This window comes from Sebastes fasciatus, chromosome 8, assembly GCF_043250625.1.
Source record: "Sebastes fasciatus isolate fSebFas1 chromosome 8, fSebFas1.pri, whole genome shotgun sequence".
Taxonomy (NCBI): domain Eukaryota; kingdom Metazoa; phylum Chordata; class Actinopteri; order Perciformes; family Sebastidae; genus Sebastes; species Sebastes fasciatus.
In genome coordinates, this window is record NC_133802.1 from 4694020 (window position 1) to 4716787 (window position 22768).

The window sequence follows — 22768 nt, forward strand, 5'->3', positions numbered from 1 at the left end:
GTTGAATGTGAAGCAGTTTGACCAGATGGTGGCGCTATGACAATGAACTTTACGTTTTGGCCTGTAACTTATGAACTTTAACTCTCAGAAACAAAATTATTTTTTCTGAGAGTCCAGACAGACGAATCGATCCACATAATCCACGCTCATTTTGCATCTAGATTGATTTTCCATAATTTTGAATTGTGTCCAAATCTGATTTTGTTTTGCTACTCCTCCTAAGAATCTTGAGCAATCCTCACCAAAATTGGTACAGAACATCTCTTGACCAAGCCGGAAAAAGTTATATTTATGGATTTTTGATGTTCCATACTATTTTGCTATAGCTGCCCCTCAAAGGTAGCTCAAATGCTGTGGGCAGGGATTGTATTACAAAAACATGTCATGTCCCCTGAATGCTTTGTGCTATTGGGACCACATTTGGTGGACATGTGTAGATATGATGTCTGAGTGACCATGACACATTTATAAAAACTATAAAGGAAGGAATCTCTCTCTGTCTGTCTGTGCATGTGTGTATGTATAACTGTCCTTCACATATCTCGAGAACCGTTCATCCAATCGGCCTGTTCCGGACGGGAACACGCTCCTAACGGGCACTGCACCAGTTATTTGAATTGCAGTTAAAATACAAATTACTGTAATTAATTACAATGAATAACATTATTGATCAGATGACTCCACACAATGCTATTGTGTTCATCTCTTGCAAAATGTATTTAGTATCACAAGGAATTCTATCATCAGAAGTATGAAAGAAAGAATTGTCTACCTACAGGTTTCTCAAAATCGCATGACCCTGTTTCTGCTGACCTCGGCAATTAATCCAATTAGAACATTTGTTTGCATTTTATTTATCATTGAAGGACCAATGTCCAAATGGATTTCATGGAAATGATATTGTAATGCAAACTTCTTCATCACCCAGCGGCAGTGCACATTTACATGCTCAAGTTTGGCCAAGTTCTTCAAACTTGCAGAAAGGATTTTTAAATTCTAGCAGCAATCCAAACGTCTCCAAAGATGTCAAATAAGCCATGCAGCATCTTGAGGAAGCGTGTATAAAGTGATGCATAATATACCTACAATATTTCCTTTTTCATGTAATGTTGCATGTTTGGTTTGGATATTTCCCCTCAGTGTCAGCATTATATAACTTCAATAAAGTGCTGGAAAGAGCCAATAATAAATGTGTATATGATTATGAGTGTTAAATAGTATAAATTATGTGTAAGTAAGTGTTGTTCAGCATTGTATGGAATGTAAAAGATTGATTGCAGGACAATATTTTGCTTTGAATAATATGTATCTGATGTGTTTTTTTTCCACAAAAACAGTTTAATTTCCTTAAAAATATATATATTCTCCCTCGTGGAAAATTCAGAATCTATGAATATTAAAATATTTTTCATTTCAAAAGTTGAACTTTTGAATGAGATATTTCCTACTTCACTGAAAGGTCCACTCTCAGTGTATGTGCCCCGGGGTGTCAAGTTTCCACGTCATAATTGTAGAAATTGCATACTGGACCCTGGTCGCCATCCAAACGAGATGTAACAACTTTCCTCCTTCAGTAAATGAAAACAGCTCTGCTCATACATCACTCTGCACAGTGGCAGTCAAACTTATTAATTAAGTAACAATAAACAAAACATATTTTTGACTGGACATTATTAATCTCATCTGTACATCAAATGACCGCACATGGGGTCCCGAACCCCAGATTGAGAATTTCACAATCCCCACAACAACCACCGCATGTTTTTACTTTTTTCAGTTTTCAGAGTTTCAGAGAGATCTATTCATTATTAATAATTTGAATTATTGCAAAAATCTTGGCTGTGAAGTGGTAAACTTAAGACATACTTCTGTGAAATATGAATTTGGCAGCATAAAAATTGCATTCAACTTTGGCCTACGCTAAAACAACACAATGGGCCCTATTTATCAATCTAGGGTCGTTAAAATAGGAGGATCTAGGAATGGCCTAGTGCATCTCGGGTAGGGATATCACGAGAACCGATACTTCGGTACCAAGTCGATGCCAAAATAAAAAAAAAGTGACAGTACTCTTTTTCTACAGTACCGAAGGTACCGTACGATGCCTGTAATGGTCATTGGTATGGATGTGACAGTGAGGAAAATGTTCCCACCAGTTAACAAATTTGTGACGCCACCGGTGTTACCGATTACACCGGACATTTTACAAGAAAAGATGACGGTCAATATGTGCAGAGTGCTGACTCTGATCTTTACTGTCGGGTGGCGGTGTGTCTGGCCTCTCCAGTAGCGCTTTTGCTGCGGGGCTCCGCTGCAGGGGTCTACCTGGCGCCGCTGCTCCGTGCACACCGGCTGTGACGGCTCCATCCACCTCGCAGCGATTACATCATTAATGTTATGGTTCCCTTATAGCGTGGGGATTAAACGTGAATTATTGCCAGATAGGTGCGTTTGCTTTTCGCTTCGACAATAAATACTCTGCCTCCTGCTCCTACTACTCTGAGCTGATGGACCAGATGCGTTCATGGTCAGTATGTAGCGTCCGTCATCTGACTATTGATTGATAACATGCCACTGATACGCCAAAATGAACAAAATGGGTCAATTTCTTTTATTTATTACTTAAAGGCTACATGCCTCTGTTTTTTGTAATGTTCAAATGTTTTTAATAAAAGAGTACGCGTTGAATTACAGTACAGGGGATTTATTATTGTTGTTGTTGTTGTTTTTTTACCGTGGTATCAAATTGGTATCGAGAATCGTGGATATTCACTGGCATTGGTATCAACTACTGGATTTCTGGTATCGTGACATCCCTAATCTAGGGTGTGTCAAACTCCACTTTTGCTGGTTAAGCGGCCCATAATATCGGCGCAAAGTAAGGCGCAAGGGGCTGTATTTAGTATCTGTGCGCATTGTTATTTAAAAGGCGGATTTGGCAAATTGGAGAAGCGAGCGGTTTTCTGCTGAGGAAACGGATCATCTCCTGCGTGAAGTGAAAGTGCGCGAGCAGCGGAATCCCCGGAGGCTCCATTACGCATGGGCTTGCTTGCAGCCGGGCAATGCCAGAGAGGAGGTGCGAAACGCGCGGTTCCATCAGCCTCAAAACACCGCCGTTTATGGGGAGAGGGCCCATAAACTTTGAAGTAGTATACGACTACACTCGCACACACAGAGGGACGAGGAGAGGAGACGTCACAGAGGCGTGTGCACCGTGATCTCTCTGGTCACGGCCGGAGGAGCGCTAACAGCTCGCTGCAGGTTGAGCAATACAGAATGCCTGAGAGCCTTACTTCATTATATTCCATTATATTCTGAATTGTCACCTGCCGCCTGAATTTTGTGTTTTACTGAATATAAATAAAAATGCTGTTGCAGCGCCGACACTGTATTTAACTGAGGAGGTGTGCCCTGTGTGATGTGAGCCTGCCTATGTAGACGCATCTTACTATCTGAATAATGCGCCTTTAAATAGCAGGAATATACTGCGCAATAAAACGTGGGCGCTGGGCGTGAAAATGCCAACTGCGTCAGTCTGAAATTAGCAATGACAGTTGTGCTTTGCGCCGCTTTGCGCCGGGTGTAAAAGATAGGGTCCAGTGACACAAACAACTGTACCTCATTTCGAACGTACTCACACTTAACTTATGCTCTGCACTGTCCACATGTAATGAAGGTTAAAGTTAATAGATGTTGTGACTCAATCCTCACTGGTCAAACATGACTATTCTATTGATAGACTCTCAACAGCTAATTGGATTAAGTAAAAATGAAAGTGCTGCAGTTATGACTTATAAAAATGGCATGTAGCCTCCATAAACAAAGCTCCTCTTGTTGCTATGACAGCGCAAACACCAGCATTTTAGCACGGTCACATCAGGAGAGGTTTCGTCAGACAGGAGTCTTGTTAAACGGTGCCATGGCATTGAAATATATCAACATTAGGAACACTTCATAGAACTTTCAACAGATAGAACTGACACCAGATGGGTGCGTTTGTCACATGGGGAAAGTCAACATGAAGAAAGTTTTAATAAGAATAACTGCAAAGTATCTCTGAGATTGACAGTCTGCCTGCCACTATCTGAACTACCCTAATGTACTAAATCTCACATCTGGTACACCCAGCAAATTAATGCCAGTCAGTATTTTTTAAAGCACCATTGTCCCTGACGAACAGCACTGTGGCACTGGAAAGCAGCATCGGCGCAGAAGGGTGAGGAGAGTCTACGGGCGCACATGCACACGCATACAGAGGGAGAGGAAGATTCATCATAATTATCAGGGCTGCTGAACGCCAAATCAAATCAGAGCCGATCGTCTGCGTTTCATAAACAGACCTTAACTGAGGAGAGACAAAGAGCGAGAGGGCTTCTGATGTGAGAGTTACTTCCACTGTCGGGTGAAGGCTGCAGCTGGTGCATGTTAATGCAGGTGAAGGAGAGGGAACTGAAATTGTTCATGTGTTCATTTTTATATGTTAGACGAGAATCTGTTCGGTGGGGATTAAGCGGAAAGTGAATGGATTTTAATTTTTAAAAAAAACACAGCTCTCCTTCCTATCTGTGTCTGTGTTGATCCTGTTTTAATTTGCAGTCAGAGAAGAAACTGCAAGTGAATCAGATGACTCCTCTGGTGTCCCTCCGGGGACCTGCGAGTCTATGGTAGATAACAGCCAGCCAGGCGTGACTTTACACACACACACACACACACACACACACGCACACACACAAAGGATGGCTGAGGCTTACATGCTCATGTTTGTTTAGTCTGTCTCTCTGTTGGGATACGTTGGCTGTTCATTTATTCATTCTTTTTTTGTCTGTACTAATGTGTGTCAGTGAGTCCATCTTTAATTCTGTTTTCCATTAGCACTGCGAGAAAAGAAAAAGAAAAAAACGCAGTCCTCTCATTTATTTTAATGAAACTGAAAACTGCTGGAGCAGAGGGCTCTAGTGAGATAAATGCAGAGTCATACGGCAAAAAAAGTTGAATTTGGCCATCCAGCACACTGTACTGTACTGGCCAGCCGAGTACATGCAAGCAAACATTCTTAGGGGCCGTACATATGCTGTGTTTTTTGCGCCCAAAAATCCAATGTTGTCAATGTAGACGTGCTCAAACGCCGTTGCGACGTGCAAGCGTTCCCGAGCACTTATTTCCCACGGCTGCGCCCCGAGATGAACACAATACAACTTTTGGAACGCTGCAGCGTTGTCACATGACGAGGAACAACCAATCACAGCCGGCAGATATCTTTTCTTTTTTCTGTAAATATCAGCGAGCACTCATTTCCAGCTTTTGGTCCTTGACCGTTTTCGATACTTGATGGGCATATTCTCGTCAGGTTGGTAACAAAAAAAGAACCGATGTTCAATGCCTAATTTAATCCTGCATTCAGGAGCGTACTGTCAAGATCAAAAGAAAACACATGAAGTCTTTGTCCTGTTCATCTACGAACGGTACAGCAGCATTAGTAGTGTTAGAGGGAGAAACAGTTTTTATCCCTTCGCTTCAAGAATGATGAACAAGCCTCACAAACGCACCCTAGTCCTCTCAGGATTATCCCATTATCACCATCAGCTTATTGGCCAAATGAGCCTGAATACAAAATAAATTCAATTTGATGGGATGCTCAATCACAAAGCAGAAGAAAATGACAGGGATATTGAGCACTGTGCTTTTAGACATACATCAAACATAGTCACTGTTGTCACCAAAAAAGGTGTCTCATTTAACGCTCAACTTGATTTAAGATAGATATTATGTACAAAAAAAACCACATAAATAACAAGAGACAAACTACATCAGAAAAGCATCTTCACATCTATACTTTGCCCTACGTAATCGGCTGCTTGTGTTTACGGAGTGTCTTATAATATTTTATTCTATTTACTTTTTATAATGCTTAAACAATTCCCATATGTCATACGGCATATCAAATTCATTCTCCTCTGGCGGGTTTTAAAATTGCATTAAGAATATCCTAAATGACTAAAATGAAAACAATAAAAGAGATAAAATGTCATCTGGTTGACATGAAGAAAAGAGAAGGAAAGACAGGAAAAGCGAGAGACAAGAGGAAGACCAAATACGTAACAGATGTAAACAAGTGCAGCAAAATATCTTCAGTTATTAAGAAGGTGCATAATTGAATACGGCAGCTGCTAGCCACGAGCTAAACAGAAGATTAGCTTCCAAACGTATTATCGCACAGTCTTCCTGCCCCAGGCACCTTCTGCAAATGAATCAATTCAGTACACAGCTAGAGGTGTGAAGCATCTATTTAGGAGCTACAGACGGAGGAAAAAATGTGTAAATGTGTGAGACGGAAAAAGGCAAGCGGCAGTAAGTTAGGGGGGAGACGAGCTGGAAATGATGAGGGGAAAAGGAGAGGCAACTGAAACCGACAAAGTGAAACAAAACAAAACCACGGCAAGAATGAGTGAGCATGCAGGAATAAGAGATGAGAGCCTCTGTTGTGGAAGCATCTCACAGCAAAACTTTGCAATAATTTGCAATGCAGTTTTGCTTGTTATATGACTAACAATCTAAAACTTCCAGTGGCAGTGCCATGAGGCTGAACTTTAATATACACTATTACTCCTGTCCAAGCAGTCCAGCTACAGAGCATGGTGAAATTATGACAATAAAAAGGACACTATTACAAAATACCAACCAGTAAAGCTGTGACGCAGGTTATGATTTCTTAACCCTAAGAGACCCACTTTTATCTTTTATAGGGGGGGGTGTTTAGGGGGAGATAGCAGGTCAACAGTAGATGTCACATAGAAGTGGTGTACATCATCTGAAAGCTGAGGACCTGGAGATTAGATGCAGCTCAGCACTGTGTGTCAAGTTGTTCTAGTCATTAATCAGAAATAAACATGAATGAATGATTTAAAATAAATCTAGCTAAGAAAGCCATCCATCTTCTGAATGCTCTAGGTCTCTAGTTTGTGGCTGTAAAGTTTCATGAGGCTGTGATTATCCTAGAGGTCACCACAGGTCATTTTATATTGTGACGTCAAGTTTCAAAAAATTCCATTCCTGTGCTCTATTATGTATCATAACTTGTTGCAGCAATTTTTGGGTTGATACCATTTGTTACACCGATTTGATAAAAATGATCAATAATCCCTCCAGAATACCGCATTAAGACACCAAGACCTTGAGGAACACCATAGAAAACAACACACTGTGATTTGGAATCAAAAACTTTTGACATTTGGAGATTTCTGCAAGAATTGCATTTTTTCGGCGATCGGATGGCGAACGCTTCTGTTCTGTAAACGGCTCAGAAACCCCTTTATTATCAATCTAGGAAAGCCATCCATCCTCTGAATGCTCTAGGTTTCTAGTTTGTGGCTGTAAAGTTTCATGAGGCTGTGATTATCCTAGAGGTCACCACAGGTGACTTTATACAGTGAGGTCAAATTTCAACTTCAACGGTCTCACTATGTTAAATGGCTACTATGGGGACTAACATCATCACACATGAATACAGTTGGGCTCATTGGATCCACAAGAGTCTTAGCTTTGGACCCCAGTGTGTAGAAATATTCAAATACATCAATTTTAGAAAGGCAAAAATAAGACATTTATACTGCATTAAAAAAAAGACATGTTTTTTGCCCCAAACTGCATGTGATTATCATAAAGTGGGCATGTCTGTAAAGGGGAGACTCGTGGGTACCAATAGAACACATTTTCATTCACACATCCTGAAGTGAAAGGCCGAGGGACCCCTGTGAAAATGGGCATGCCAGTTGGACAGTTGTCAACTTTGGAGCGTTATTTAGCCTCCTTCTTGACATGGTTGGTACCTTAGGTTTTCTCGGTTCATATGATATCTGTATCTTCACTTTAGCTCTAAAACTGAGCCTACAGTATAGCCTCTGAAAAGTAAAGTCAGTTGGGATCGCAGAGTCTTAATGCAGCTGTTAAACATATCTAAAAGATTTACACATTTTATTGGACATACTGCAGGTGTAAAGTTTTTACTGTAAGGTGTAATTTGTAAACACTTAACAAAAATAATAAATAAATAAAAATATATATTGGCTCAGCTGATGCTGGTCATAACCTGTACGTCTATACCTACAGAAATGAAAGGGACTGTCTGGGATGCTGAGGAGTCAAGTACATGCCTGTAAAAGTGATCAGGAACCTGAATAATGTTAGACGGTTAACGCGGTTGCTGACATGACTCAGAGCAGAAGTTGGGTGAAGTTGAATAAAACTACCATATTGTCAGGTTTTATGTTTATGAAAAGATGAAAGCGCTTGAAGATCAACTTGATGCCAATGAGCCCAAAACAGTCACGCAGGTACTGTGGGTGACGAGGACCGAGACAGATCAAAGAAACATTTTCAAATATAGACAAATATAGTCTCCATAAGCCAGCTAGAGACAGTCCTATGAAAATACCTTTCAAATTCACCTTTAAACATTTTCACAAGTTTTAGAACAAGATTTGTAAATTCTGTTAAAAATTGGGTCTCCTGTGGAGATAATAGTCATTAAAATTGGTGGTTAATAAAACTCCTCCTTCTGTCAGTGTTGGACCATATACTGTAGAAGGGAGCTCCTATGTAATTTCAGGAGTTTACTTAGTGGTTCCAAAGACCTAAATCATTAAAGATATCATTAAAGAAAAAATCCACAAAAGACTAAATTCCATTATTTTTGTGATTTCAGACAATAAAGTCGATATGTACAAACAGGGAAGACTGTGTCTATAATCTGGAAACAAGATCATCAACACGTCAGGGAATGTTCCCAAACCATAGTAGAATCTCTTTCCCCGACCGGTCACCGGAGCAGCACCGCGATCAATCTCTACACATCATCCACAGATAAAGTAAGGTATCAAAAAAACTGTATTGTTTTGGTATCATATCGACACTAGCTTAGAAACATTTTAAACAAAATTGCATACCAACCATAGGGTCAAACTGGGGCAGATATTGACCGTCTCTAATCTTCATATCAAACAATTTCAAAGGGCCTTTGAGCAGAAGAAAGTGCAGCATAACCTGCGGTCGAGCCAGATCAATAAACCTCGTCTTTTCCCAGTAGTACTGAAGACGCGGGATGACATCGTCAAAGCTATCTAACAATGGGTCGCCCTGGTAGCTCACCTGGTAGAGCTGGCACCCCATTGTTGGATAGCTTTGACGATGTCATCCCGCGTCTTCAGTACTACTGGGAAGAGACAAGCTTTATTGATGTGGCTCGACAGGAAGGTGCCAAGGCTGAATCCTTACCGCAACGGCCTGGCGTTTTAATCCGACCCACGGCCCTTTGCTGCATGTCATCTCCTCTCTCTCTCTCCTTTCACAACTATCACTATCACTATCAAATAAAGGCAAAAAAGTCCAAAACTATTCTTTAAACAGCCATCCAAGAATTGAATTACCTGTAAGTCCAATTAGTCTTCTTATTAAAATTGAAAATTTGCCGATTATATTTAGGTTAAGTTCTTGTACGGCTGCTTGTGTTAAGACAACATTTGAGAATTTGGGCTTCTTTTTGTTAAAGCCACGGTTGGTAATAATGTTCAAAAACATTTTTGTTATATTTGTTGAAATTCTCTTTACAGCAGCAATCAATAAATGAAATGCTCTGACAAAAAAAAGAAAACAAATCTGGTATCGGTAATAAACCCGTCCAATCATTTCATTCGGCCCAGAAGAATTATCATCCACACTGCTAGCTTGAGAGCTGTGAGTACTAACAATAGCCATGTTCCCATTCATAATGTACATTTTGTGGGAGTGTCTTTGGAGGGAGGCCTGAAGGGACGGACTGTCAGCGTCGTCGACTTGGTGACTTTTTCGCTAGATTTAACAACTTTTGGAGTTAGTGCTGCTAGCTGTTTTAGTTGGAAAAGAGTTGGTAACACTAGGTTGTGTTTTTGGTCGGATCATTTTTTTTAAATCTAGCATAGTCTTGCTGGTTTCTCAAGATTACCAACCATAGCTTTATATGAAAAAAGGTTTCGTAGAAAAACGTCTATACTGTATTTCTCACAGAAAAGTATGTTTTGGAATCCGTACAGAAGCTCAGGTATCAAACAGGCGATATAGTATCGACAAACTTTTCATACCAAGACCTAATAAACAGAGGCAAAAATTAGCATCGATTCATGTCTCAACCAAAATTACAATATCAGACATAAAAAAAACCTCACTACTCAGTTAAAGAAGAGCATATTTGTTTTTTTTACAGTGCAAAGTACACTGCAGGTTTTGAGGCTGAGCTGTGGGGACAACAGATGGCATCTGGCTGAGCTGTTAGTCAGTGTGTCTGCCGGGTAGACGCCACAGCGATATCAACTACGGAGGGCCAACACCCTGATCCAGTACAGAAGGAGCACATGAAGAGAGCATCCGAGGGCAGCGCAGTCCAATGGATTATCAACACAACACATGGACATGGACCACTAGTGTTTGGGCTTGCGAGTATGCCTGGGACAGACACGTATAAATAGACACTCACACATCTATCTCTTCCCCCTGTGGGCAATGTGTGTGCTGTGTTGCCATCTGATAGCAGCAGCAGTCTGTTCTCCCATTCCCTCTTTCTCCCCCCCCTCTCTCTATTTACTCTGCTGCGTTTATTTAACACATAGCTCCCAGCGAGGCAATAAATTAGCACTCAATAATAATCTGACTAATAATTAAAGCCAGGCGGCTACGCAGAGGAAAGAGTAGGACAATAAGGGCCACTGGCCCTTCTCCTCCTCCTCCTCCTCCTCCTCTCCTCCATCTATTACTTTAACTCTGACTGCTCCCTCTTTCATGTGACACTCCCTCCTTAATGTTTTAATTGGTTGTTATACAGTACTTTCTACATAATCATGAGATGTGGCTTAATGTAGTTCAGTGGGGTCAATCAAATCAGCAATACTAACAAGAGGGAGGTCATTTTGACAAGAAACGTACTGTATTTTAAATGTGCATGTATATGTACTACCAAAAGCATGCACAATATGGAATTTGTGATGTTTTTATTGTAAGAAACTTTCGCAGCCAATTTTTTAACAAGGATCTTAATAATTACAATTGCTCAATAGCAAGAGATATGAGATGTGGATCCTCAGAGGGATCAGACCAATTCCTTTTGGTTTGAAGCGTGTTAATGTCTCCGGTGTTGGTGTAATGGCCTGGTATCAGGACTGCAGGTGTAAGAACTATTTTGTCCCATTTACGTTTTTGTGTGGTTAAGTTTGAATTGCGTATCCAAACCCATGATTGACTGAAATGACAGTCAGCGTGCTCAAAACCAAAATAAGAGCTCTCTATGACCAAACACTGAATAGCATAAAAAAACTAGAATTACCGCCTCACGGTTGTATGCCTCTGCCAACAAGTCAAGCTGCAGTTTATATCCATGTCTGTCCAACATGTCATCGCTTCACCATTTTATCCTGTTAGACATTTGTGTGAAATTGTAATAATTAACGTATGCATTCTTGAGTTATGGCCAAAAACGTGTTTTGAGACTTAAGTTCATCCTTGAGTCCAAGTGGACTTTTGTGCCATATGTGAAGAAATTTATTTTAGGCGTTCCTGAGATATCACATTCACGAAAATGGTACTGACATATGGATGGACCTACAGACAACCCCAAAAACATAATGCCTCCAGCTACGGCTGTCGCTGTGCAGAGGCATACAAATGTTTAGAAATCCAGGGCCTTTCTAAGACCGGACCCTCCCTACTCCCACTCCGTGATGGAGAGAACTCCGTTTGTAGTCACACTCACGGCTGTATGAAGCACCCTTCTTTAAAGTGTAGGGTATAAATTAGGGCTGTCAATCAATTAAAATATTTAAAATTAGTTTATTTATCAATCATTTATCATATTTATTTATCAATCAATTAAAATATTTCATCCTGATTAGTCGCAAATGAATTGCAAATTTTTTATCTGTTTAAAATGTACCTTAAAAGAGAGATTTGTCAAGTATTTAATAGTCTTATCAACATGGGAGTGGGCAAATATGCAAATGTATGTATATATTTATCATTGGAAATCAAGTAACAACACAAAACAATGAAAAATATTGTCCAGAAACCCTCACAGGTACTGCATTTAGCATAAAAAATATGCTCAAATCATAACATGGCAAACTGCAGCCCAACAGGCAACAACAGCTGTCAGTGTGTCAGTGTGCTGACTTGACTATGACTTGCTCCCAAACTGCATGTGATTATCATAAAGTGGGCATGTCTGTAAAGGGGAGACTCGTGGGTACCCATAGAACCCATTTTCATTCGCATATCTTGAGGTCAGAGATCAAGGGACTCCTTTAAAAATGGCCATGACTGTTTTTCCTTGTTTCATATGATACCAGCTGCTCAGAAACGGCAGGGCTCCAGCCCAGCTCTGATTGGTTGTTTTCCTACGGTCTGTGAAAACCTGCAGATGCCTTTTATAATCATATTTGCTCCATTTCTACCCACTGCAGTTTTAAATGAGCTGCTTGGTTTTTGCAAGAGTCCCTATACAACACTTTATAATCAAATGAACACGTTTACTGTTTTCCAGACCAGACAAGAGTAGATTTTATTCTAAATACGATGCAACCTTAAGTTGTTAAATATCTATTTAGTTCGAGCAGTTTACGTTTGTACGGCTACTTGCACGGAACTTACATTTGTACGAAGCGTGTTCCATGACTAACACAAAACGCGGGTTATATAATCCACTTCCACTCCCCACTAATTGGTTTGGGATGGCAACTTAATATGGCGGACGGTGGACCCTCCACGCGAACGTGCAAACAGAGTGGAAGCAGGTAGGGAGAGGGTGTAGGGGGTGTTTTGAGAAAAGCCAGTCTTGATTATGATAAGCCTTTTTCTCAGCAGACATTTTGACTTGTCATAGCAGGAAAAGCAAAGGTGTCCTCGTAAGCCATGACAGTGTGACTGTGAGCAAATATTAACGATACCAGGACCCCAAAACTGCAGCCATCATCACTGCATTATTTACACCTGTCTTTTCCTACTGCGACATGTCAAAATGTGTTCTCTGAAAAAGGTCCATTCAGCTGCAAATCAGCTTATGACAGGATTTCATATTGTTACTTGTTCATGATTCAGATGTTCACTCCCAAAATAAGATGCAACCTGATTTGTAGCAACATTGCTCTTGTTCCAGCGGATGTACTGCTGAGACCCTGTGTTGAACAGATGTTGGAGGTGTTTTCTTATTTTGGCGAGGCAGCAATCTACAGTGTTCATGTATATCACTGCAGGTAAAGAACGACACATAAAGGTAAATTATATCGCTAAACCCAGCTGCAAATTTGCCTTTCTGCATTCCAGTTTTAGTGTCTTCTCATCTGCTCGTGGCTGTCATGACTGATGCTCAAGATCAGGACAAGCCGGTGTTAGTTTGGGAAAAAAGTTGTAACGGACAGTCAGATAATCATTACGGTCGGTGAGGGTTAAAGACTTCGAGAACAGATCAAGATATGACATGGTCCTTTCAGTTAAAGTTAGCCTCGAAATTCGTACTGAGAATATTGTTTTTGCAATAATAAAATGTGCATCCCAGTCTAGTGGGGAACATTGTGACACCATTCAATTTACCAAGCTGCATTATATAATTATAGTTTAAAAACTATATCTAGCAGGATGACACAGTATTACCCCTTAAAGGGATAGTTTGAGTGTTTTGAAGTGGGGTTGTACGAGGTACTTATCGATAGTAAGTGTATTACCAACAGTAGATGACGGCCCCAGCATTGAGAATCAGACAGGAGCACCAGTACCGGAGCAAAGCAATACAGAGTTGTGAATGGCAGAAAAACTGATTTTAGCGGCATAAAAAAATTGATATCCATTTAAGTGTACGCTATATATAGAATATTTTCTGATGGCGAACTGAACTGAAAGTGAGACGTGTCAATACTGTTTCTGTCATCTGAGCCTGGGTCAAACATGGGTCAAGCAAACAAGATTTTCAACCAGGAGACCGCCGTTTGTGTCCCTTGTGAAACTTAAAGTAACGTTGACTTATTTTGTCACGTCAGTCTTTAGTCACGTGACGCATCGGTATCGCCAGTCACGTGAGGCGTTAATATCGTCAGCTAACGTCAACCACGACCGTTTCCTAACCCTAACTAAGCGGTTGTGTTGCCTAAACCAAACTTCATGTGAAAACAGAAGTTTATTTTTGAAAGGACACTATGCATGTAACGAGTATATATTGACAGACCGTCCCTGGTCCGTCCAAAAGTAACGCAAGAGGGGTACCCCGTGCGTCAGTCTCCAATGCCGAGGGGCACTGACCGAGCGGCGGTATTTGACGAGTTGGGAGTGAGAATGCTCTGGCTGGCTTAGAGCACTTATCTTAAGGTATAGATAAGTTTCACTTTCAGTTTAGTTCCAGGTTTGAAAAGAGAAGGAAGGGGCTGTCTGACGGCGAGATAAAGCGGTGAATATTCTAAATATAGCATACACATAAACTGATATTGATTTTTTATATGTGCCTTTCCTTTAGGTGGCTAAAATGCATTTTTCTGCCGTCCACAGCACTATATTGCTTTGCTCTGGTGTCGGTACTCCTGTCTGTTTCTCCAAGCTGGGGGGGTGCCGACCGTCATCTACTGTAAGTAATACATCAACTATGGATAAGTACCTCATACAACCCCACTTCAAAACACCCAAACTATCCCTTTAATTGCTTCAGTGAGCTACAGTAAACTCACCTCTAATGTGAAAATGTGACTTTTTGTCAACTGTAAATGTGCCAGAGACTACAACAACAACAGGGCCAATACATCATTGCTAATACATGTAGATAAAAGCAATCTACTCGAAAGTCCATTCTTTTCTCAGTGTGTCCCGTTTTTCTTTTTCTTTTTTTTTTAAACCAAGATTTACTGGACTTCCCGTTTGTGTGCCCGCTCACTCGGCTCATCTTACCTGACTATCTGACTGTGCAGTGGGGGAAGCAGGCTTTTGAGCACACAGTCAGCCTAATAGCTTTACATGCAGAAGCATGTCAGTTCCTGCAGATTACAATTACTGATACAACTGTGGGGCTTATCTGTACCTCACTAACTCCTTCACTCACCTCTCTCCCTCTATTTCCTTCAGTGCCACTCCTGCCATCTCCCCATCTCCTCCGCACCCACATTTTCTCAACCTTCTCCTGCTTCTGACTCTTCTCTGGTCTTCCTTTCCTTTTCACCCCTCGATTTCATTACATCTTCTCTTTTCCCCCTTCACTCTTACCTACTTCCCATTTACTTTTCTTACTCTTTACTTGTTACTTGTTTTTTCCTCCCAAACACTGGGACAAGCTCTCTGTTATTAACTGTGTATGAGTTCATATGTCTGAGCGCATGTCTACGTGAATGAATTACGGCTGTCAAAGTCAACGCGATGACGCGTTCACGTAAATTTGTTTTAACGCCGCTAATTTCTTTAACGCATTAACGACAATGTGCGATTCTCAGGTTGTAGCGGGCTCAGTTTTAAAGCCATAGTGAAGATACTGGCATTAATGAAACTAGAAAAACCTAAGGAATCCATTAGTACCAACCATGTCATGCTAGCTTGTCGCGAAGGAGGATAAATAACACTCCGAATGTATGCTACATTTCGGTGAGGAAAAACTGGCATGGCCATTTTCAAAGGGGTCCCTTGACCTCTGACCTCAAGATATGTGAATGTAAATGGGTTCTATAGGTACCCACAAGTCTCCCCTTTACAGACATGCCCACTTTATGATAATCACATGCAGTTTGGGGCAAGTCATAGTCAAGTCAGCACACTGACACATTGACAGCTGCTGTTGCCTGTTGGGCTGCAGTTTGCCATGTTATGATTTGAGCATATTTTTTATGCTAAATGCAGTACCTGTGAGGGTTTCTGGACAATATTTGTTATTGTTTTGTGTTGATAATTGATTTTCAATAATAAATATATACATACATTTGCATAAAGCAGCATATTTGCCCACTCCCATGTTGATAAGAGGATTAAATACTTCACAAATCTACCTTCAAAGTACATTTTGAATAGATAAAAAATGTGATAAATTTGTGATTAATCCTGATTAACTATGGACAATTATGCGATTCATCACGATTAAATATTCTAATCCATTGACAATCCTACTATCCATAAAAATTAAAGCATGTGTGTGTTTTGTATTCATACAGTATGAAACTTTAAATTGCTTGAAGTATGTAAATCCATTGAAATTCAAGACAAAACCCGAGCAAAGCAAAGTAACTCATTTAACCTGTTTTTGTGTGTTGCCATATGTCTGACTAAATAAGCAGTCAGAGGGGTACATGAGAAAACATCAAGCTTTTCACCGGCTCATATGTACCGCTATAATGAAGCATGTCCCCATCTGCTTCTCTTCCTATGTGTGCGTGTAAGTCTGCGCATGAACACAGCTGTTTCTCTCACACCCGTAACCAAAGTCTGAATGAGTTTCCTGAGTGTGTGAGAGAGAGACAACACTGTCGCTCCATCAGCGGAGAATCTCCAGCTGATTACATGGGTTTAGCTATAAACAAGTGAGGCAGGTTTGTCCAATCAGAGCCAACATCTGGCTCATTCCAGCAGTGCTGCTCGACAAACAGATAAGACAGACAAGAGGGATCCCAGCGCCGCGTTGCTCTGGAGTGGTGCTGCTGCCTCAGAATACAATCTGGGGATGAAACACTGGGAATTTAGCATAACAGTTGACCCTATGGTCTCCGCTGTAGAGTAGTGGTGGTATTGTTAAGGGGAGTACTCCTGAGATGTGATGGGCATTCTGTGCTAGTGCTTTTGATATGTAGCACTTCAATTACATCAATACAGTAGATATGTACATACAAAAAAACTCCAACAACGCCTTTTTAACAATGATATTATTAGGTTATGTGAAGAAGTACAATTTATTACTTAATACAACTAATGCTGTACCTTTTATTGAATATACATCCTTAACCTCTTCAACCCCACAGAAGTTGTATTGAACCAAAACCACATCTCCACAGCTACAACTCATTATTAAACCAAGATATAATAAATAATAATAATAAAATGAAATAATGAAATAACTCTGATTATGTTATAGTGTTGTCATTAGGGTTATCTTGGCTTGGGCTTGAGAACAACATTTTAACAAAAAAAACTCCATTATAGGAGTGGGGTATAACATTGTTACAGCACAGTATCACGATATTTTGTGTGGCAATATTGTATCGATACATGGATGTCAAGTATCGACCTTTTATTATATAAACTATTAACCTCTTAACAATACGATGCTATTTTGTCATTCAGAGGTTGTAGCGGGCTCAGTCTCAAAGCTAGAGTGGAAATACAGGTATAATATAAAACTAGAAAAACCTAAGGAAACGATTGGTGATGTCACGTTGGCTTGTCGGGAAGAACGCTAAATAACGCTCCAAAGTTACGCTAAATTTTGGCGATGAAAAACCGGCATAGCCATTTTCAAAAGGGGTCCCTTGACCTTTGACCTCAAGATATGTCAATGAAAACTCTGAGATGCAGAGAGTGAAAACTTTCTTATTGGATAAAACAGATGTTGACAAAATGTCTAATTGAAAGTTGAAAAAAAGGTCATAAATCGCAATATATTGCAGTATATCTTAAAGCAAAACTCAGCATGTCGCAAAATGTTTAAAATCTCAATAAGATCGTCGCGTGACTTGAGTATGATTCCCACCCCTGCTGCAGTACAAACCGGGGGGTTATGGAGTTTGAAAGATGAGGGAGGGTCCAATGGAAGATATTATTGAGTTGGATTATGGGAAATGTAGGATGCAGTGTTTTTAGAGTTTGACCACACTAGGAACTTAATGTTGTGATATCTCTGCCTCTACTTCTTCGATTTTAACCTTTTTTTTTTAAGTCTCCCTTGTGAGTTCCCCAACTTTATGGAAATACAGTATTAAATCACCGGAGTACTTCTTAAAAAATCATTGGAATATATATGTATTTTATTGATAAACAGACAGTAGTTTGTGAAATACAAGAAGCATATTTGTACGCTTCATGCTCAATTTCTTCCATTTTACACGCGCAGCTTCAGGCAAGCGACCCACCCTCAATACTGTTCACCGAACGCATCCTGTGTATAGACACAGACTGAGCACTGAAGCTGCTGCTGCTGCTGCTCTGCTAACCTGCTGCTCGGGTTACGCCCCCTGTGTAGACAAAGCATAAATCTTTCACCGTACGTATGTTGGAACTGCAATTCTGACTAACAAGTTTTACAGTGGGCTGAGCAACACGAGAGAATGATAAAGTTTCATCTATTTCATTTGTGTGGTCTTTTGGGGGACAACTTTCCAGCTGTGGTGGCCTCTACAGCCAAATGAATGAAACAGTGCTGTTTGAAATATCAGACAAGAGAAAGGCTAACATTACAGGTTATCAACTACTTATGTCTTTTTTTTTTGGACTTTTTATGAGTAACAGAAAGAGTGTTATTAAACCAGCAAATATATAATAGCAAACACAAAAGTAAGTTAATTGTTACAAATTTGAATACAGCCAATTACTTGCCTCGGAACAATACTGACTGATATTCTTACACTCCCTATAAAAGCAGGTGAGACAAAGAACGGTAGCAGCTCTTGGCATGCGATAACTTCCTTGAGGAAAAAAAGTAATTTGAATATTACAATAAAACGTTCCCTGTTACTTTGCCACTCTACAGCCAATTATGGAGTAATGAAAATAATTGGAGAGACGAAAGGTCATTGTACGAGGAGAGATTAGGTAGATTAGATTAACATGGGGAACCTGTGCAATAACATTTGTGACTGGCTTTCCAATAAGAGCATTTCACACTTGAAATTTAACTCAATATAGAGCCTGATGGGCACAGAGACAAAGCAACAGACAGAATAAGAGAAAAAATAAAAAGCGGGAGAGAGAGATGCTTCCACATTTCTGTAAAATCATTGAAACATAGAATAGGCTTTTGTTGCCATCTAGTGTCACTTGGAAGAACTGGTTAATCCTGCATTTTCAACACATCTGCCACGGAGTAAAAATGGACATATAAAGTCATATTGTACTGAAACTGATGTGAACTTTTGTCCTTGCAAATCAACACTTCACCTTTTGTCTTTAGCTTTATACAGAAAGCAATTATTGTATCACCTCTCACATTATAATCCCACTGTGGTTGACACGACAAGTCCAATTTCAGTACCTGAGAGCTTGTAAACCTGTCAAAATGTGCATCATTTGTGGAGGAATGTAGAGTTCAAATTCACCCCTTGACAATTTCACCTCCAAAAGTTTAACCTCTGAGGGGATAGCTGTCAGAGAGAGAGCTTTTCTATCAATCTGCCCTACACATACAGGACAAATTAACTGTTTTACAGTTAACATTGAAAATCCTAACTCAGCTTCCTACTAATTTGCCCCAATGTCCATGAAAAAAATTGTAAAGCTCCTCCAGAGCTACAGACGCCATCATACAATTGTTTTCACAGGCTGATTACTACACTACACGACAAGTAAACTTGAAGCGACTATGATCAAAATTTTCATCATAATTATGTATCAAATGTAGGGCTGTCAAAGTTAATGCGATAATAATGCATTAACGCAAATTCGTTTTAACGCCACTAATTTCTTTAACGCAACATGGAATTTTTAGGTCGTAGCGGGCTCAATTTTGAAGCCAGAGTGAAGATACTGGTGTCATATGAAACTAAAAAAACCTAAGGAATCCATTGGTACCACTCATGTCATACTAACCTGTTGCGAAGAAGCCTAAATAACGCTCCAAATTTGTGCTAAGTTTTGGAGAAAACCGTCATGGTTATTTTCAATTAAAAAGTAATGCAGGAGGGGTACCCCGTGCGTCGCTCTCCGATGCCGAGGGGCACTGGCCAGGCGGCATTTGACTAGTTGGGAGTTATTGCAGATTTCACTTGATTCGTAACATTGGTTGACTGCCTCTTTAGTGATCTGTGAGGCCCTAAAGATTTTTACTGGACAGTAGTTGGATGTTGGGTGAAGGACGGCGACAATAGGTTCATTAATCTTCCGAAAAAACTTATACTATTAGAATAATTTGAAAAATGTTATTATGTGCACATAGTAACTTCAGCCAGCTTACATTTCTCCCTGTCGCATTATGTCCTCACAAGATGCACCGGATTCACCTGAGCTTTACAGGCGTTTTCAAAGAATGAGAAAAGCGTGGTTGGCATTTTGCATTAGCTGAAGCTCCATCAGAGGAAGTTAAAGGGCAGCTAATAAAATAGGCTTCCTAATTGTTCTGCAAGAACAGAAGGAGAGAGAGAAATTTACCGTATGCTAATGTGGCTTATAACCTTTTTTTGCTTTCAACAGGCACCAAAAGGCCATTAACACATTATAAAAAGAGAAAATCCCTTTTAGCCCTTTAGTTCGACTTGCTCCCTTTCTTTCCATTCTCCCGTTCCCCTCTCTCATTCTGAAATTAATCTGCGGAAGATTTGCTATTAACAAAGACTATTCACGGAGCGCGACACGGCGGGTGAGGGCCTTGGCTGGGAGATGAAGAACGAGAGAGCGGAATGGCGGGATCAGGCACTTGACTGAGAGGAGGACAAAAGACAGGAGGAAATGAGTGAGGGAGTGAAAGGCGGAGAAAAGAAGGACACAGCTAAATAGTAGATGCTGCGCATCATTGTCTGGCTCTCTCTGACTTGTGACTCAGCGCTGCTTCCACCCACACAGGACAGGAAGCACTTAGTCACCTGTAGCACCTTCTCTCCTCTCTCCTCACATCTTGGTTCCACACTCAGGGCTAAACCTCGAACTTGTTCCCGTCACCTCCTCACCATACGGTCATTCTTTACAGCACATTTATACAGTAAACTCTCCTCCTCTCCTGCACCTCCCCTTTATCGGAATTCTGCAGGTAATCCTCACCTCACCTGTTGCACCCTCTTTCTTTCACATCCTCACCCCTTTTTTCCTGCAGTAACTCTAAATGAAATGGTTACTTCTGAGTTCCTCTCGTCTCTTTAAACTAAGTTCAGACAACACAACTTTCAAAGTCGTCAGATCACAGTACTGTTCACACTACACGACTTTCCGTCTTGTAATCGGGAGTCTTCAAAGCTTCAGTAGGCAACAAGTTTTTTGGCATCATTGGGCAAAAAGTCCATAATAACCTTTCAGCATATTGTAATTCAAGTGCTCTGAGAGAAAACTAGACTTCTGCACCTCCTCGTGGCTCTGTTTTCAGGCTTTAAAAAAATCTCTTTCCGGTGACGGAAAACTTTGATCAATCACAGCTCATTTCAGAGAGAAAGCATTCCTATTGGCTGTGCTCCGGCTGGTGGGCGGTGCTTGGAATTTCCTCAAGAGATCTCAACATGGCTGCCGGGTCACAAACGTTCTAATTTTACAGCTAAACAGTACACTACAAGATGTTTCTGAGCTGCCTGATTTGACCGTTTGGTAGGAGTTAGCGAGTGATTGACTCGCGGCTCCCATAGACGGCATCTGGACGGCAGACTCCAGATCAGCTCTGAATGTTTTTTTTCTTCCGGTCTGTGAATTTTTGCAAATGCCATAAGGAGCACCGGAGGACACAGAGGCACATGATTTTTTTTTCACATTCCCTGTTTCATGCTCTACTGTCAGGATATAGTGACAGTTTTATAAAAATAACTTTTTTTAATCATATTTGCTCCATTTTCTACCCACTGCAGCCTCAAGTCGTTGAGGTTTTCCCACTACATGACTGAGTTGAGACAAGATTTCACACACTACAAGATCTCTCACCAGGAGGAATCCCTGATGAGGTCTCCAAACTACGTTTTGCCAAGAAAACACACATGAGAAATACACGGTAAATGACGTGATACCATACGGGAGACACATTGCTGATGTTGTTGTTGGCACATGAGTTTACAACAGGGGTTCTCAAACTTTTACAGGGGGGAGAACATTTTCCAAGAACCCCCTCATAATCATAACACCGTTTAAGCATAATGCTTACTACCATTTATACTCTTAGATGCCATTGGAAGTACTTGTATTCTAAAACTTTTCAACCTAAATACTTCAGACCAGTTTCATAGTGATAAACAGAAACACATTTCAATTTGAATCATGTTAAGATAAGATGAAAAAACACTTTATCGGTCTCGCAGTTTGGGAAATTTGCAATGTTATTGAATGTTAATACCACTTATATACCTTTAAACAGGGTGATTTTATTCAAATTCAGCATTTGGACTCAACTTGACAGCATTTATACTTCCAAGTAATTGATCTGAAAAGCTTTCAGAAAATAGCAAGTAGCAAGACTGACATCGTCCAAATAAATCCAGATATTAATACGTACCAGTCTAAAGCAGACTTTCAGTGCTTGAACTTCAAAATAATGAACTTCTTGCTGTGTGTCACAACCATAATCAGAGTTTCTATTGGCCCAAAGCTAACGTGGGTGGGAGTAATGGGCACAACATGCTTGTTTTATTGGTGCAAAAGAACCCCATATGTAGATCTGCTCATTTTAATGATACAGTACAATTTTATAATTTTCAGCAGAATATTTCACAGACCCCCTGACAGAGTGCCACGGACCCCACTTTGAGAATCACTGGTTTACAAAATAGCCTGTTTACACCGGTTTCCTCGTGTCTTTTTTTACCATATATTCCTCAAGGTGAAACAACAACTTTGCTCTGTGTTGCAAATGCAACACATACAGCAAGTTCTTATTTTTACAGGCCTCCTCCGGACTGCCTTTTGT

General features: G+C 40.4%; 1 protein-coding gene across 2 annotated transcripts in view; it reads right to left on the reverse strand.

Moving 5' to 3' along the window:
• The window catches only part of LOC141772181 (MICOS complex subunit mic25a-like), a 108524-nt gene that overhangs the window by 70920 nt on the left and 14836 nt on the right, over positions 1-22768 (reverse strand). The window lies entirely within an intron of this gene.